The following is a 16,877-nucleotide window of genomic DNA, read 5'->3' on the forward strand; positions in this document are numbered from 1 at the left end:
GCGCGATCGGGGTAGCCTTTATATAAATAGAATCATAAGAATTGGCAGGTGCGATCATACCGGCACTAATGCGGATCCCATCGAACTCATGATTAAGCGTGCTTGGCGCGAGTAGTACTAGGATGGGTGACCTCACAGGAAGTCCTCGTGTTGCACCCTCAATTTTATATCTCATTAGATTTTTTCTATTTTTTAATATCTCATCGTTTAACTAATTAGTTATTCTGGAATAAATCACTCGAAGCGTTATTTGGTGGTATTTAAATTCAAATTCGAGGCTCAAGCGCGATCGGGGTAGCCTTTATATAAATAGAATCGCAAGAATTGGCAGGTGCGATCATACCGGCACTAATGCGGATCCCATCGAACTCATGATTAAGCGTGCTTGGCGAGAGTAGTACTAGGATGGGTGACCTCACAGGAAGTCCTCGTGTTGCACCCTCAATTTTATATCTCATTAGATTTTTTCTATTTTTTAATATCTCATCGTTTAACTAATTAGTTATTCTGGAATAAATCACTCGAAAGCGTTATTTGGTCGTATTTAAATTCAAATTGAGGCTCAAGCGCGATCGGGGTAGCCTTTATATAAATAGAATCGCAAGAATTGGCGGGTGCGATCATACCGGCACTAATGCGGATCCCATCGAACTCATGATTAAGCGTGCTTGGGCGAGTAGTACTAGGATGGGTGACCTCACAGGAAGTCCTCGTGTTGCACCCTCAATTTTATATCTCATTAGATTTTTTCTATTTTTTAATATCTCATCGTTTAACTAATTAGTTATTCTGGAATAAATCACTCGAAAGCGTTATTTGGTGGTATTTAAATTCAAATTGAGGCTCAAGCGCGATCGGGGTAGCCTTTATATAAATAGAATCGCAAGAATTGGCAGTGCGATCATACCGGCACTAATGCGGATCCCATCGAACTCATGATTAAGCGTGCTTGGCGAGAGTAGTACTAGGATGGGTGACCTCACAGGAAGTCCTCGTGTTGCACCCTCAATTTTATATCTCATTAGATTTTTTCTATTTTTTAATATCTCATCGTTTAACTAATTAGTTATTCTGGAATAAATCACTCGAAAGCGTTATTTGGTGGTATTTAAATTCAAATTGAGGCTCAAGCGCGATCGGGGTAGCCTTTATATAAATAGAATCGCAAGAATTGGCAGTGCGATCATACCGGCACTAATGCGGATCCCATCGAACTCATGATTAAGCGTGCTTGGCGAGTAGTACTAGGATGGGTGACCTCACAGGAAGTCCTCGTGTTGCACCCTCAATTTTATATCTCATTAGATTTTTTCTATTTTTTAATATCTCATTAGTATTCGGCCATGCTATAGAATCCATGTTGCAAAATAATTAATGCTTAATGTGATATATAATAGTACTTGTGAATGAGCTTGAGAGTATCTAAATTATTAGTTGGAGGTGCCGAATGTGGTCTTGGATGAATTTTAAAGAACAAAGAAATTTTGGGTGACTATAGGTCAAGGACATTCGGCCAAAGGCTTGTGTGCTAGCAAAGTCGGCCTAGATGGGGTAAATGTTAAGTGTTAAATGTTCATGAGATAAAATTTTGTGATTTGATGAATTAATGATGATAGTATAGTTGATGTCATGTATAAATATGTGGCAAGACGGTTAAACTAGTTAATTTATTGATTAAGCTCAAGAAGCTAGAGGTGGAGAATCAAGCAAAGGCAAAGGAAAGAACATCGAGTAGCGAGTTGGAACCATTTTACCCAATACAAGGTAAGTCATTAAGCATATATTTGATATTGCTTAAATGATTGTAATATCTATGCAATTGTGTTTAATGAGATGAAATATGTACAAATGTATGTGTATGAAAAGATGATATTGTTGAGCGTAAAAGAGATAGTGAAATGTGTAGGAAGTTTGCTTGGCACTAAGTGTGCGAGAAATAGATGTGTACGGTGATTGAGATTGGCATTGAGTGTGCGAGCTTGTAATGTATGGCACTAAGTGTGCGAGTTTGGACTATATGGCACTATGTGTGCGGGCTTGAATCACATGGCACTAAGTGTGCGTGATTGAGTATTAAGCACTATGTGTGCGAACTCTACACATATCTCCGATTGAATATTTATATGGAGGTGTGACTTTATCGAGATGAGTATGGACAGAGGAAAGAGTAAGCACCTTGAGTTCATGGCTAATAGATGCTATGTTCATGCTCGGGGTGGAGTTGGTAAGATTTAAATCTATGTGATGATTTCAATTGCATTCCCGTAAATAAGGTTTCGTGGAATAGATGAAAGTTCATTTGATTGCATGATTGTTGCGGAAATGAAATGATGTATGGAAATTGCTTCAAATATCCTATTGAATAGTATATGAAATGTAAATGTATGACTTGGTATGAGATTGATCCGAAGGTCTAAGGAACTATGGTATAGTTCGGTATGCATTTGGAACACTTGGCCTTGTTTCATTATTTCATTTTATGATAATTTTATTAATGGATGGTTGTGGAATGCTTATGACTTCTTGAGTTATAAACTCACTCGGTGTTTTCTTGTCACCCATTTTAGGTTTCTTGGACTCGTCTCCTTTTGGGTGCTCGAACGAATCAACGAAGTCATCACACCGTGAGCAATTTTGGTATTGTCTTCTTAGTCAACTTAGGAGAACATTTGGCATGTATGGGCTATTTTGTTTTGTTAAATTTTGGGTTGTAAACTTTAAGCCATGTGAAAATGGCCTATGTGGTCGTTTGAGTGGGATGCTAGAACCTATAGCCACGAGTCTTAGAAACCTTAAATTTTGATAAGGTGGCTATAATTTGTGTCATGTATGATGGATGATTAGTAAGGCTAAGGAAGGATTCATGAAATTGGCATAGTCTCTGCAGATGGCTATTGCGGACAGCAGCAGTGATATGAGATCGAAAAATCACTAAAAATAGTAGAAGTGGAATTAATTGCTAAAAAAAAATTACATACTCGAAGCTTGATGGGTCTATTTTCATATGGATGAAACAAAACGACCATATGAGCTGTATTTTAAGAGATATTCAAGATTTCGTGAGACAGGGCCAGAACGGTTTCTGGATTCTATGTTTCGACTTTGAAAATTTACCATAAATTATCCAGAAACAATTAGAAGTCATGCCTTATATGCATAGATTCTCCTTTGAGTCTAGTTTCATTAGAAACAAACGACATGAGCATTGGAGCTCTGTACGAGATGATATCCAGGTCATAATACGCAAAGGTCAGTGTAGTCGAACCCCGAAACAGGAGTGACTTTAACTAATAAACTGTACCAATTGGTCTGACCAAAAATTTTAAAAATAAATCCACGGATGGATATATGAGTCTAAATTCGGGGAAAATTTACGGAACTGGTTTTCGAGTTCTGGAACTCGAGATATGATTTTTAAGGTGATAGGGACGCAGTTTGCCATTTGGATGGAAATGTGAAAAATAGTCATGTGACACATGAGAGTTGGTGCGAGAACCCTCGTGTCCGACTCTGGCGACGGTATCGGGAACAGGGTGTTACAATTTTATTGGTATCAGAGCTATGGTTTAGTCGGTTCTAGGACTACCGTAGCGCGTGTGAGTCTAGCTATACATGCCAATGTGTTAGTGCTTAAAAATGTGATGACTTCTGACGGTTGAGATTTTTGTTTTGATTAGCAAATGGAACCCGGGGTAGAGAGACCTTTGGCGGATGACGTTGAAAGTGTAGCGGCTGCTCCTGCGCAAGGGACACCACCTGTTGAGCCTCAGTCATCTGCGAATAATCAAGATGAAGGGGCAAAACAAGCCTTCTTCACCATGATGAATGAGTGGGTCGCATAATATGCCCGAACCAATCCGGCTGTCCAACCATTCCCAAATTTAAATAATCCACCCCAAGAGCCCGTAATGCCATCGATTCTTGATCCTGTGATTTGAGTAAACCACTGTGGACTTGATTAGGAAGCGTGGGGCGAGGAGTTTAAGGCCATAGTTCTTGATGATGCCGAAAGGGCCGAGTTCTGGCTTGATAACACCATTAGAGTGTTTGATGAACTGTCATGCACACCCGATGAATGTCTTAAGTGTGCTATATCCTTGTTGCGAGACTTAGCCTACTATTGGTGGAGGACCTTAATTTCCATAGTCCCAAAGGAACAAGTTACTTGGGATTTCTTCCAAACGGAATTTCAAAAGAAATACATTAGTCAACGGTTCATCGATCAAAAGCGTAAGGAATTCTTGGAGCTCAAGCAAGGTCGTATGATTCATATCGAATCTGAACATGAGTTCGTAAGACTTAGTCGGTATGCTCGGAGTGTGTGGCTGATGAGGTTGCTATGTGCAAAAGATTTGAAGAGGATTGAATGAAGAGTTAAAGCTCTTGGTTGGTATTTTGGAGATAAAAGAATTTGTAACACTAGTTGAGCGAGCACGCAAGGCGGAAGAGCTCGGAAGGGAGAAGAGGAAGGCTGAATTTGAAGCTAGAGATTATCGTAAAGATCGACGGACAAGGCTCCATTTTTGGTTGTAAAGAAGTTCGAGAGAGGACACAAATAAGTCGAGGCGATCGCGGGATTTCCATTAGAGCACGACCATCGATGGACTCACGAGCTATTTCGGTAGCTAGTGTGGGCAATAATCATCAAGAAAAGCCCGAATGCCCCCAATGTGGAAGGCGACACATAGGTGAATGTTGGGGTAAGTCTGCATTAATAGGGCTCGTTATGGATGCGGTTGAAGGACCACTTCATTAGAGATTGCAGAGCTAGATGAGAAGAATAAGATGCAAGGTGCAAGATCTAGTGGGACGACGGCTAGAGGTAGACCCCGAGGATTTCGGGGAGGTAGGGGTGGTAATCGAGAGAGGGTCTCGATACGGTTGTTCGATCCGAGACACGTGCTCTGCTAGAGCATATGCTATCCGCGCATCGAGAGGAGGCATCCTCCCCGACGTTATCACCGGTACTTTCACTCTCTTTGATACTAGTGTGATTGCATTGATTGACCACAGCTCTACTCATTCATATGTATGTGAAACCTTAGCATCCGATAAGACTCTACTGTTGAGTCTCTCGAGTTCGTAATTCGAGTGTCAAACCCTTTGGGTCAATACGTACTCGTTGATAAAGTGTGCAAGAGATGCCCCTAATAATTCGAGAATCTGTTTTCCTACCGATCGATACTTCTACCATTTGATGAATTCGATGCTATTCTTGGTATGGATTGGTGACCGTGCATGATGCGATGGTGGATCGCAAAAGGAAAACCATTGATTTGAGGAGTGCAAATAATGAGGTAGTCCGAGTCGAGTCTACTAATTTAAAAGGAGTGCCGATAATATCTTCTATGACCGCCGGAGATATGTGAAAAAGGGGTGTGAAACATACCTTGCGTATGTGTTTGAGAGTAAAGAGACGGAAAGGAAACTCGAATCGGTACCAGTGGTTTGTGAGTATTCAGATGTTTTTCCTGAGGAGTTACCGGGATTGCCACCGGTTCGAGAAGTGGAATTCGGCATCGAAGTGGTACCGGGTACTACGCCGATCTCAATAGCCCCGTATCATATGGCATTAACGGAATTAAAGGAATTGAAGGTTCAATTGCAAGAATTGACGGATAGAGGTTTCGCTCGATCGAGTTTTTCTCCATGGGGAGCACCAGTATTGTTTGTGAAGAAGAAGGATGGAACTATGAGATTGTGCATCGACTATCGTCAGTTGAATAAAGTGACGATAAAGAATAAATATCCGTTGCCACGAATTGACGATTTGTTTGATCAATTAAAGGGAGCCTCAGTGTTTTCAAAGATAGATTTGAGGTCGGGGTACTATCAGTTGAGGGTCCGAGAATCGGACATACCCAAAAGCGCTTTTAGAGCGAGTACGGCCACTCACGAATTCTTAGTGATGCCGTTTGGGCTCACTAATGCCCCTGCGGTATTTATGGATTTAATGAATAGAATTTTCAGGCCATACTTGGGTCGGTTCGTAGTTGTATTTATCGATGACATTTTGGTCTATTCGAGAGATGAAATTGAACACGCTGAACACCTGAGGCTAGTGTTGCAAATTTTACGAGATAAGCGATTATACATAAAGTTCATAAATGTGAATTTTGGTTGAGAGAGGTTAGCTTTTGGGGCACGTGGTGTCGCATCGGTGTCGGTGGACCCGAACAAAATTTCGCCATAGTCGATTGGAAACCTCAAGGAATGTTACTGAAGTTAGGAACTTTTGGGGCTTGCGGATACTATCGACGATTTGTGAAAGGTTTTTCGATGATAGCTGCCGATGATGAAACTACTCCAAAAGATGTTAAGTTCGAGTGGTCGGAATCTTTGTCAAGAAAGTTTCGATCGACTAAAAACCTGCTTAACCGAGGCCCCGTTCTAGTACAGTGAGTCCCAGAAAGAGTTTTCATATCTGATGGCGCATCCTTGTTTGGGTTAGGTTGTGTGTTGATGCAAGAAGGTCGAGTTGTGGCTTACGCATTGAGACAACTAAAGCCGCATGAGAGAAACTATCGACCCATGACCTTGAACTAGCGACCATAGTGTTCGCCTTGAAAATATGGCGGCATTACTTGTTTGGAGAAAGGTGTCATATTTATTCGGACCACAAAAGTCTTAAATATTTGATGACTCAAAGAGATTTAAACTGCGACAAAGGCGTTGGCTTGAGTTGTTGAAAGACTATGAACTCATCATTAATTATCACCGAGAAAGGCCAGCGTGGTGGCCGATGCTTTAAGTCGCAAGGCACCGTTTGCTTTGAGAACGATGGATGCTCACCTATCCGTTTCACCCGATGAGGTGCTAGTAGTCGAATTAGAGGCCAAACCGTTATTGATTCATCAAATACTTGAATCTTAGAAGGTCGATTTGAATTGGTCGCTAAATGAGTCGAATGTGTTTGAATGAGGAATCGAATTTCAGATTGGCGACAATGATTGCTTGACGTTCAAGGGTCGATTATGTATTAGAGGATTGAACTTGTTTCAAGATTCTCGGACGAGGCTCACGATGAGTCGAATGTCATCCACCCGAGTAGTACTAAAATGTACAATGACCAAACGCCAATTTTGGTGGCGGTATGAAACGAGACATTTTGAATTTGTTTCAAGGTGTCGATATGTCAACAAGTGAAAGCGGAACATCAAGTGCCATCGGGATTACTTGACCAATCATGATACGAATGGAAATGGGATCGAGTGACAATGGATTTTGTATCCGGGTTACCGGTGTCGGCGAGTAAGAAAGATGCGATTTGGGTTGTTGTGGATAGGATCGACTAAGTCGGCTCACTTTATCCTCGTCGCGCACGGATTTTTCGCTCGATAAGTTGGCGAGTTATACATCTCCCAAATTGTTCGATTGCATGGGGTACCTACTTCTATCGTGTCGGATAGAGACCCAAGATTTACGTCGCGACTTTGGAAGAAATTGCAAGAGGCTTTGGGTACCAAGCTGCATTTTAGTACTGCTTTTCATCCCCAAACCGATGGTCAATCCGAACGGATAATTCAAATACTTGAGGATATGTTGAGATGTTGCATCCTTGAGTTTAGTGGTTCATGGGAACGGTATTTACCTTTGATTGAATTCGCTTACAATAACAGTTTTCAATCAAGTATTAAGATGGCGCCTTACGAGGCTTTATACGGTCGTAAATGCCGTACCCCATTATTCTGGACTGAACTTTGTGAAGGTAAAATCTTGAGGTTGATTTGATTAAGGATGCCGAAGCGAAAGTTCGAGTAATTCGTGAAAGTTTGAAAGTCGCTTGGATCGCCAAAAGTCGTATGCGGATTTGAGAAGAAAAGACATTGAATATCGGGTTGGGGACAAGGTATTTCTCAAAGTTTCACCACGGAAGAAGGTGCTTAGATTTGGTCGTAAGGGCAAATTGAGTCCGAGGTTCATCGGTCCGTATGAAGTATCCGAACGAGTTGGGCGATGGCGTCGATTAATTTTACCCCGAGCTTGAAAGGATTCTAGCGTTTTCCATGTCTCGATGCTTGACGATATAAGTCGACCCGACACACGTAATCACTCCATCCGAGGTCGAGGTTGACCTAATTTGAGTTATGAGGAACAGTAGGTTCGCATTACGATCGCCAAGTAAAGAGTTGCGTAATAAGAAAATCCCATTGGTGAAGGTGTTGTGGCATAAACACTTTGAATTGAAGAAGCCACTTGGGAACTTGAGGACTCTATGAAAGAGCGATACACGAGCCTATTTGGGTAAGATTTTCGGGGACGAAAATTTCTTAAGTGGGGGAGAGTTATGACATCCCTAATTTAACCCTAGTCGGGAAGTGGTTTGGGACCACAAAACTGGGTCACAAAAACATTTAAATACCTTATTACATGCCAAATATATGTGAAAATGCATGTGTGAATTTTAATTCTTTGATTTAGTTAAATTGAGCGTGAATTGAAAGAAAAAGGACTCATGTGAAAGGATTTAAATATATGTGGCTAATTTTAAGAGGTTAGTAAAAGAATGAAGTAAAATAGATGGAGTTGCATGTCAAATAGTCCATTTCCTAAGGATAGTGGCCGGCCATGACAAGATTATGGGCAAAGGAACATGTTTCCAACATGTTAGGTTAGTGGTGTATGTAGGAAGCCATAAAATAAAAGCTAGCATTAAAGAATTGAAAAAAAATGATGAGCATGGATGCCCCCATTTGCCGTGAATTGAACAAGAAAAAAAAAGTGCTCATCCTTTCTCAAATTTTTGTATTGCCGTGAGTAAGGGAGAGGGGGTTTGGAGAAGCTTGGCCATACTTGCAACTAGATTGAGGTATGTTTGATGTCATTCCTTAGGATTCATGCATGTTTTAGTTGTTAGTTTGAAACCTACCTAGCCCATGGCTTAGATTTCTTTGCTATTTGATGGAGATGAAGTTCGGCCATGGAGGTTGTCTTTCTTGGTTGGTATTTTAATGTTGTTGTGTGAAGCATGAAGAGAAGTGAGATGAATGTTTAATAAAAGGAGATTTTTGTGCCATTGAGTTCTTGTTGTTATATGTGTATGTGCATGAGTATTCGCCATGCTATAGAATCCATGTTGCAAAATAATTAATGCTTAATGTGATATATAATAGTACTTGTGAATGAGCTTGAGTGTATCTAAATTATTAGTTGGAGGTGCCGAATGTGGTCTTGGATGAATTTTAAAGAACAAAGAAATTTTGGGTGACTATAGGTCAAGGACATTCGGCCAAAGGCTTGTGTGCTAGCAAAAGTCGGCCTAGATGGGGTAAATGTTAAGTGTTAAATGTTCATGAGATAAAATTTTGTGATTTGATGAATTAATGATGATAGTATAGTTGATGTCATGTATAAATATGTGGCAAGACGGTTAAACTAGTTAATTTATTGATTAAGCTCAAGAAGCTAGAGGTGGAGAATCAAGCAAAGGCAAAGGAAAGAACATCGAGTAGCCGAGTTGGAACCATTTTACCCAATACAAGGTAAGTCATTAAGCATATATTTGATATTGCTTAAATGATTGTAATATCTATGCAATTGTGTTTAATGAGATGAAATATGTACAAATGTATGTGTATGAAAAGATGATATTGTTGAGCGTAAAAGAGATAGTGAAATGTGTAGGAAGTTTGCTTGGCACTAAGTGTGCGAGAAATAGATGTGTCTGTGACGAGATTGGCCTTGAGTGTGCGAGCTTGTAATGTATGGCACTAAGTGTGCGAGTTTAGACTATATGGCACTATGTGTGCGGGCTTGAATCACATGGCACTAAGTGTGCGTGATTGAGTATTAAGCACTATGTGTGCGAACTCTACACATATCTCCGATTGAATATTTATATGGAGGTGTGACTTTATTGATGAGTATGGACAGCGGAAAGAGTAAGTACCTTGAGTTAATGGCTAATAGATGCTATGTTCATGCTCGGGGTGGAGTTGGTAAGATTTAAATCTATGTGATGATTTCAATTGCATTCCCGTAAATAAGGTATCGTGGAATAGATGAAAGTTCATTTGATTGCATGATTGTTGCGGAAATGAAATGATGTATGGAAATTGCTACAAATATCCTATTGAATAGTATATGAAATGTAAATGTATGACTTGGTATGAGATTGATTCGAAAGGTCTAAGGAACTATGGTATAGTTCGGTATGGCTGGAACACTTGGCCTTGTTTCATTATTTCATTTTATGATAATTTTATTAATGGATTGTTGTGGAATGCTTATGACTTACTGAGTTATAAACTCACTCGGTGTTTTCTTGTCACCCATTTTAGGTTTCTTGGACTCGTGTTGCACCCCTCCAATTTTATATCTCATTAAATTTTTTTTCTATTTTTTTTGATATCTCATCGTTTAACTAATTAGTTATTTACGGAATAAATCACTCGAAACGTTATTTAGTCGTATTTAAATTCAAATTCGAGGCTCAAGCGCGATCAGGGGTAGCCTTTATATAAATAGAATGCGCAAGAATTGACGGGTGCGATCATAGCAGCACTAATGCACCGGATCCCATCAAAACTCCGCAGCTAAGCGTGTTTGGGCGAGAGTACTACTAGGATGGGTGACCTCCTGGGAAGTCCTCGTGTTGCACCCCTCCAATTTTATATCTCATTAATTTTTTTCTATTTTTTTTAATATCTCATCGTTTAACTAATTAGTTATTTACGGAATAAATCACTCGAAACGTTATTTGGTCGTATTTAAATTCAAATTCGAGGCTCAAGCGCGATCAGGGGTAGCCTTTATATAAATAGAATGCGCAAGAATTGACGAGTGCGATCATACCAGCACTAATGCACCGGATCCCATCAGAACTCGCAATTAAGCGTGCTTGGCGAGAGTAGTACTAGGATGGGTGACCTCCTGGAAAGTCCTCGTGTTGCACCCCTCCAATTTTATATCTCAGTAAAATTTTTTTCTATTTTTTATATCTCATCGTTTAACTAATTAGTTATTTACGGAATAAATCACTCGAAACGTTATTTGGTCGTATTTAAATTCAAATTCGAGGCTCAAGCGCGATCAGGGGTAGCCTTTATATAAATAGAATGCGCAAGAATTGACGGGTGCGATCATACCAGCACTAATGCACCGGATCCCATCAGAACTCCGCAGTTAAGCGTGCTTGGGCGAGAGTAGTACTAGGATGGGTGACCTCCTGGGAAGTCCTCGTGTTGCACCCCTCCAATTTTATATCTCATTAAAATTTTTTCTATTTTTTTTAATATCTCATCATTTAACTAATTAGTTATTTACGGAATAAATCACTCGAAACGTTATTTGGTCGTATTTAAATTCAAATTCGAGGCTCAAGCGCGATCAGGGGTAGCCTTTATATAAATAGAATACGCAAGAATTGACGGGTGCGATCATACCAGCACTAATGCACCGGATCCCATCAGAACTCCGCAGTTAAGCGTGTTTGGGCGAGAGTTCTACTAGGATGGGTGACATCCTGGGAAGTCCTCGTGTTGCACCCCTCCAATTTTATATCTCATTAATTTTTTTTTCTATTTTTTTTAATATCTCATCGTTTAACTAATTAGTTATTTACAGAATAAATCACTCGAAACGTTATTTGGTCGTATTTAAATTCAAATTCGAGGCTCAAGCGCGATCAGGGGTAGCCTTTATATAAATAAAATGTGCAAGAATTGACGGGTGCGATCATACCATCTCTAATGCACCGGATCCCATCAGAACTCCGCAGGTAAGTGTACTTGGGCGAGAGTAGTACTAGGATGGGTGACCTCCTGAGAAGTCCTCGTGTTGCACCCCTCCAATTTTATATCTCATTTAATTTTTTTCTATTTTTTTTATATCTCATCGTTTAACTAATTAGTTATTTACAGAATAAATCACTCGAAACGTTATTTGGTCGTATTTAAATTCAAATTCGAGGCTCAAGTGCGATCAAGGGTAGCCTTTATATAAATAGAATGCACAAGAATTGACAGGTGCGATCATACCAGCACTAATGCACTGGATCCTATCAGAACTCCGCGATGAAGCGTGCATAGGCAAGAGTAGTACTAGGATGGGTGACTTCCTGAGAAGTCCTCGTGTTGCACCCCTCCAATTTTATATTTAATTTAATTTTTTTCTATTTTTTTATATCTCATCGTTGAACTAATTAGTTATTTACGGAATAAATCACTCGAAATGTTATTTAGTCGTATTTAAATTGAAATTAGAGGCTCAAGTGCGATCTGGGGTAGCCTTTTTATAAATAGAATGCGCAAGAATTGACGGGTGCGATCATACCATCTCTAATGCACCGGATCCCATCAGAACTCCGCAGGTAAGTGTGCTTGGGCGAGAGTAGTACTAGGATGGGTGACTTGGTGAGAAATCCTCGTGTTGCACCCCTCCAATTATATCTCATTTAATTTTTTTCTATTTTTTTTATATCTTATTGTTTAACTAATTAATTATTTATGGAATAAATCACTCGAAACGTTATTTGGTAGTATTTAAATTCAAATTCGAGGCTCAAGTGCGAACATGGATAGCCTTTATATAAATAGAAGGCGCAAGAATTGACTGGTGCGATCATGCCAGCACTAACGCACCGGATCCCATCAGAACTTCGCAATTGAGCGTGCTTGGGCGAGTGTAGTACTAGGATGGGTGACCTCCTGGGAAGTCCTTGACTTGCATCCCTCCAATTTTATATCTCATTTAATTTTTTTCTATTTTTTTTATATCTCATCGTTTAACTAATTAGTTATTTACGGAATAAATCACTCGAAACGTTATTTGGTTGTATTTAAATTGAAATTAGAGGCTCAAGTGCGATCAGGGGTAGCATTTATATAAATAGAGTGATCAAGAATTGACAGGTGCGATCATACCAGCACTAATGCACTGGATCCTATCAGAACTCCGCAGTTAAGCGGTCATGGGCGAGAGTAGGACTAGGATGGTTGACTTCCTGAGAAGTCCTCGTGTTGCACCCCTCCAATTTTATATCTCATTTAATTTTTTTCTATTTTTTATATCTCATCGTTGAACTAATTAGTTATTTACGGAATAAATCACTTTTAACGTTATTTTTTCGTATTTAAATTGAAATTCGAGGCTCAAGCGCGAATAGGGGTAGCTTTTATATAAATAGTATGCGTAAAAACTGACGGGTGAGATCATACCAGCACTAATGCACCAGATCCCTTCAGAACTCCGCAGTTAAGCGTGCTTGGGCCAGAGTAGTACTCAGATGGGTTACCTCCTGGGAAGTCCTCGTGTTGCACCCCTCCAATTTTATATCTCATTATATTTTTTTTCTATTTTTTTTTATATCTCATCATTTAACTAATTAGTTATTTACGGAATAAATCACTCGAAACTTTATTTGGTCGTATTTAAATTCAAATTCGAGGCTCAAGTGCGATCAGGGATAGCCTTTATATAAATAGAATGTGAAAGAATTGACGGGTGAGATCATACCAGCACTAATGCACCGGATCCCATCAGAACTCCGCAGTGAAGCGTGTTCGGGCAAGAGTAGTACTAGGATGGGTGACCTCCTGGGAAGTCTTCGTGTTGCACCCCTCCAATTTTATATCTCATTTAATTGTTTTCTATTTTTTTTCTTATATCTCATCTTTTAACTAATAAGTTATTTACAGAATAAATCACTCGAAACGTTATTTGGTCGTATTTAAATTGAAATTAGAGGCTCAAGTGCGATCAAGGGTAGCCTTTATATAAATAGAATGCGCAGGAATTGACGGGTACGATCATACCAGCACTAATGCACCGGATCCAATTAGAACTCCGCAGTTAAGTGTGCTTCGGCGAGAGTAGTACTAGGATGGGTGACCTCCTAGGAAGTCCTCGTGTTGCACCGCTCCAATTTTATATCTCATTTATTTTTTTCTTTTTTTTTTTTGTATCTCATCGTTTAACTAATTAGTTATTTACGGAATAAATCACTCAAAACGTTATTTGGTCGTATATAAATTCATATTCGAGGCTCAAGTGCGATCAGGGGTAGCCTTATAGTAATTAGAATGCGCAAGAATTGACGGCTGCGATCATACCAGCACTAGTGCATCGGATCCCATTAGAACTCCGCAGTTAAATGTGCTTGGCTGAGAGTAGTACAAGGATGGGTGACCTCCTGGAATGTCCTCGTGTTGCACCCCTCCAATTTTGTATCTCATTTAATTTTTTTCTTTATATCTCATCGTTTAACTAATTAGTTATTTGCGGAATAAATCACTCGAAACGTTATTTAGTCGTATTTAAATTCAAATTCGAGGCTCAAATGCGATCAGGGTAGCCTTTATATAAATAGAATACGCAAGAATTGACAGGTGCGATCATACCAGCTGTTAGGATTTTAGCCCGAGTAAGTAACGAACAAGAGAATAGTAGAATAAATTGAGAAATTGAATTCACAAATTTAACCTGGAAAAACCCCTCCAAAGAGGATAAATAACCACGGGCAAAGATAATTTTACTATAATGGCAAAAGAACGAAGAGTACAATAGAACGAGATAAAAACTAAACCCTTAAAACCCGAAAACAAAGAACCCACAAAACGTAAACACAAGATTCTCTAAATCTGTTATGAGTTCTAATCTCTAATGGGTGTATTTTCTAAGGTTGTAAAAGAGCCTATTTATAGGCTAAATTCATAGATCAAATAATAATAAAATAATCGAAACTAATCAGTGTTTGATCGAAACAAGTAAACAAAGTTTAAGTGAAAGATTATTTTTCAAATTTGACTGAAAATAGGAGTTATATTTAACAAATCTCCACTTTGAGTCATATTTTCACCAACCCCATCTTTGCCAAAGCCCGCCATGAGCTTATCTTGAACTATGCAGGGAATTATCTGAGTCGAATTTGTGCTGAGAAACTGGAAGACTTCTAGCCTTCGACTTGTACACTGCCAAATCAAAACTAACCTAGTTCTGATTTTCACGAACACAGTGCCCTAACGTTTCAAAACTTGCATCCCAAAAAGAACCTCTCTTCAACGAAACAGTCATACATTTTTTCCCTTTTATGAACAAGTTGCATCCGCTCCAAACAAGTTGACTTCAACTCCGTAACTGACGAGGGACGTCTGATTTCACCGGTCACTGTATAACCTTCCAGAATATAAAGACTGCTGGTTCTTTTACCTTTTAACAAAACTAAAGCTCCACAAGATACTTTAATACCGCTCGACTCGATGTTGATTTTGCATCCGTTCAAGTCTAAAATACTTAAGGAGATGAGATTCTTTCATAAATCAGGTACATACCTGACATCTGAGAGTGTCCTAATCGTCCCATCGTGCATCTTAATTTTAACAGTACCAATACCAATTACCTTACTAGATGAATCGTATCCCATGCGCACAACTCCACCTTCAATCGAACTGTATGTGGAGAACCATTCTCTATTGGGACACATGTGGAAAGAACATCCTGAATCTAGGATCCACTCGGATGTGAGCTTGGTGTTACCACTTGTTGACACTAACAAGAAATCATCCCCATTTTCATCGGCCAAATTAGCACCAACTACATGTTCCTCGTTACTTTCAGCAGCTTTTTTATTCCGCAGTTTATAACAATCTGCTTTAACGTGACCTAACTTTTTATAGTAGCGACACATTTTATCTCGTTTCTTTGATGCTACCAAAACAGAAGCTTACCTATCTGTCTTACTATCCAAATGGAGCTCGTTTTCGAGTTTGTCTCTACTCAACAAATGACCTTTCACATCTTCGAACGAGAGTTTCTCTCTGCTATAAATCAGGGTTTCCCTGAAAGACTTTTATGAAGGGGGTAAAGAGCACAATAATAGCATAACCTGATCTTCGTCGTCAATATGAACCTCAACATTCTTTAAATCAATTAAAAGAGTAATGAATTGACTGATGTGATCTCTAAGAAGCTCACCTTCGTTCATGCGAAATGTAAATAGACGTTGTTTCAACGCTAAACGGTTAGCCAGATACTTAATCGCATAAAGAGTTTCTAACCTTTTCCACAAGGCAGATGAGGTCCTCTTCATCAATACCTCTTGCAATACCGTATTCATGAGGCATAACTAGATTGCAGATAAAGCCTTTTCATCAAGCTCTTCCCATTCTATTTTATTTAGATTCTCAGGCTTTTTCCCGATAACAACCTTTTTCAAGCCTGATTGAACTAGAATTGCCATCATCCAAACTTGCCACAGATTGAAATTTGTCTCACCATCGAACTTCTCAATTTCAAACCTTGTTGTTGCCATCTCTGAATGGGCTGAACTATGAAAATTGAAGTAGCTCTGATACCACTTGTTAGGATTTTAACCCGATTAAGTAACGAACAAGAAAATAGAAGAATAAATTGAGAAATTGAAATCACAAATTTAACGTGGGAAAACCCCTCTAAAGAGGATAAAAAACCACGGGCAAAGATAATTTTACTATAATGGCAAAAGAACGAAGAGTACAAAAGATGGAGATAAAAATTAAACCCCGAAAAGCCGAAAATAAAGAACCCACAAAACGTAAACACAAAATTCTCTAAATGTGTTATGAGTTCTAATCTCTAATGGGTGTATTTCCTAAGGTTGTAAAAGAGCCTATTTATAGGCTAAATTCATAGATCAAATAATAAAAAAATAATCCAAACTAATCAGTGTTTGATTGAAACAAGTAAACAAAGTGTAACTGAAAGATTATTTTTCAAATTTGACTGAAAATAAGAGTCATATTTAACACCAGCACTAATGCACCGGATCCTATTAGAACTCCGCAGTTAAGCGTGCTTGGGCGAGAGTAGTACTAGGATGGGTGACCTCCTGGGAAGTCCTCTTGTTGCACCCCTCCAATTTTATATCTCATTTAATTTTTTTTTATTTTTTTATATCTCAT

At 39.2% G+C, this 16,877-nt stretch overlaps 8 non-coding genes and 9 pseudogenes across 8 annotated transcripts; all 17 read left to right on the plus strand.

Moving 5' to 3' along the window:
* The first annotated feature begins 46 nt into the window (after nt 1–46).
* LOC128288255 (5S ribosomal RNA) lies at nt 47–159 on the plus strand (annotated as a pseudogene).
* A 170-nt stretch (nt 160–329) lies between these two features.
* Nucleotides 330–442, plus strand: LOC128288235 (5S ribosomal RNA; annotated as a pseudogene).
* Nucleotides 443–612: 170 nt separating this feature from the next.
* On the plus strand, nt 613–724 carry LOC128288165 (5S ribosomal RNA; annotated as a pseudogene).
* Nucleotides 725–10,484: 9,760 nt separating this feature from the next.
* LOC128287819 (5S ribosomal RNA) lies at nt 10,485–10,603 on the plus strand. The gene has a single exon (XR_008278521.1). It is a non-coding gene; the product is annotated as a 5S ribosomal RNA (ribosomal RNA).
* Nucleotides 10,604–10,780: 177 nt separating this feature from the next.
* LOC128287999 (5S ribosomal RNA) lies at nt 10,781–10,897 on the plus strand (annotated as a pseudogene).
* A 176-nt stretch (nt 10,898–11,073) lies between these two features.
* Nucleotides 11,074–11,192, plus strand: LOC128287776 (5S ribosomal RNA). Its single transcript, XR_008278478.1, has one exon. It is a non-coding gene; the product is annotated as a 5S ribosomal RNA (ribosomal RNA).
* Nucleotides 11,193–11,370: 178 nt separating this feature from the next.
* Nucleotides 11,371–11,489, plus strand: LOC128287801 (5S ribosomal RNA). Its single transcript, XR_008278503.1, has one exon. It is a non-coding gene; the product is annotated as a 5S ribosomal RNA (ribosomal RNA).
* A 179-nt stretch (nt 11,490–11,668) lies between these two features.
* LOC128287818 (5S ribosomal RNA) lies at nt 11,669–11,787 on the plus strand. Its single transcript, XR_008278520.1, has one exon. It is a non-coding gene; the product is annotated as a 5S ribosomal RNA (ribosomal RNA).
* A 177-nt stretch (nt 11,788–11,964) lies between these two features.
* Nucleotides 11,965–12,083, plus strand: LOC128288022 (5S ribosomal RNA; annotated as a pseudogene).
* Nucleotides 12,084–12,259: 176 nt separating this feature from the next.
* Nucleotides 12,260–12,378, plus strand: LOC128287852 (5S ribosomal RNA). The gene has a single exon (XR_008278554.1). It is a non-coding gene; the product is annotated as a 5S ribosomal RNA (ribosomal RNA).
* A 175-nt stretch (nt 12,379–12,553) lies between these two features.
* On the plus strand, nt 12,554–12,672 carry LOC128287975 (5S ribosomal RNA; annotated as a pseudogene).
* Nucleotides 12,673–12,849: 177 nt separating this feature from the next.
* Nucleotides 12,850–12,968, plus strand: LOC128288026 (5S ribosomal RNA; annotated as a pseudogene).
* A 175-nt stretch (nt 12,969–13,143) lies between these two features.
* On the plus strand, nt 13,144–13,262 carry LOC128287850 (5S ribosomal RNA). Its single transcript, XR_008278552.1, has one exon. It is a non-coding gene; the product is annotated as a 5S ribosomal RNA (ribosomal RNA).
* A 179-nt stretch (nt 13,263–13,441) lies between these two features.
* Nucleotides 13,442–13,560, plus strand: LOC128287815 (5S ribosomal RNA). The gene has a single exon (XR_008278517.1). It is a non-coding gene; the product is annotated as a 5S ribosomal RNA (ribosomal RNA).
* Nucleotides 13,561–13,740: 180 nt separating this feature from the next.
* Nucleotides 13,741–13,859, plus strand: LOC128287913 (5S ribosomal RNA). Its single transcript, XR_008278615.1, has one exon. It is a non-coding gene; the product is annotated as a 5S ribosomal RNA (ribosomal RNA).
* Nucleotides 13,860–14,037: 178 nt separating this feature from the next.
* LOC128288031 (5S ribosomal RNA) lies at nt 14,038–14,156 on the plus strand (annotated as a pseudogene).
* A 2,560-nt stretch (nt 14,157–16,716) lies between these two features.
* LOC128288059 (5S ribosomal RNA) lies at nt 16,717–16,826 on the plus strand (annotated as a pseudogene).
* Nucleotides 16,827–16,877: the final 51 nt, after the last annotated feature.

This window comes from Gossypium arboreum, unplaced genomic scaffold (assembly GCF_025698485.1).
Source record: "Gossypium arboreum isolate Shixiya-1 unplaced genomic scaffold, ASM2569848v2 Contig00169, whole genome shotgun sequence".
NCBI lineage: Eukaryota > Viridiplantae > Streptophyta > Magnoliopsida > Malvales > Malvaceae > Gossypium > Gossypium arboreum.